The sequence below is a fragment of the Nerophis ophidion genome, linkage group LG28 (genome assembly GCF_033978795.1).
Source record: "Nerophis ophidion isolate RoL-2023_Sa linkage group LG28, RoL_Noph_v1.0, whole genome shotgun sequence".
Lineage (NCBI taxonomy): Eukaryota > Metazoa > Chordata > Actinopteri > Syngnathiformes > Syngnathidae > Nerophis > Nerophis ophidion.
Window position 1 is genome coordinate 8,036,390 of NC_084638.1, and position 301 is coordinate 8,036,690.

Consider the following 301-nt stretch of genomic DNA (forward strand, 5'->3'; position numbering starts at 1 on the left):
GAAACCAATAATGAATGTAACTGTCGCAAGAAACCTGATTGCCCTCTCAACGGAAGGTGCTTACAGACATCAGTCGTTTACCAAGCAAAGGTAACACGCAAGGACATTAACACATCCGACACGTACGTAGGATTAACCGAAGGAGCGTTCAAAACAAGATGGAATAATCACAACGCCTCCTTTAGAAACCAGACTTTGCGGAATTTTACCGAACTCAGCAAACACATTTGGAACCTCAAAGACAATAATGTTGAATATTCAATAACATGGCAAATTCTTGCATCCAGCACACCTTACAACA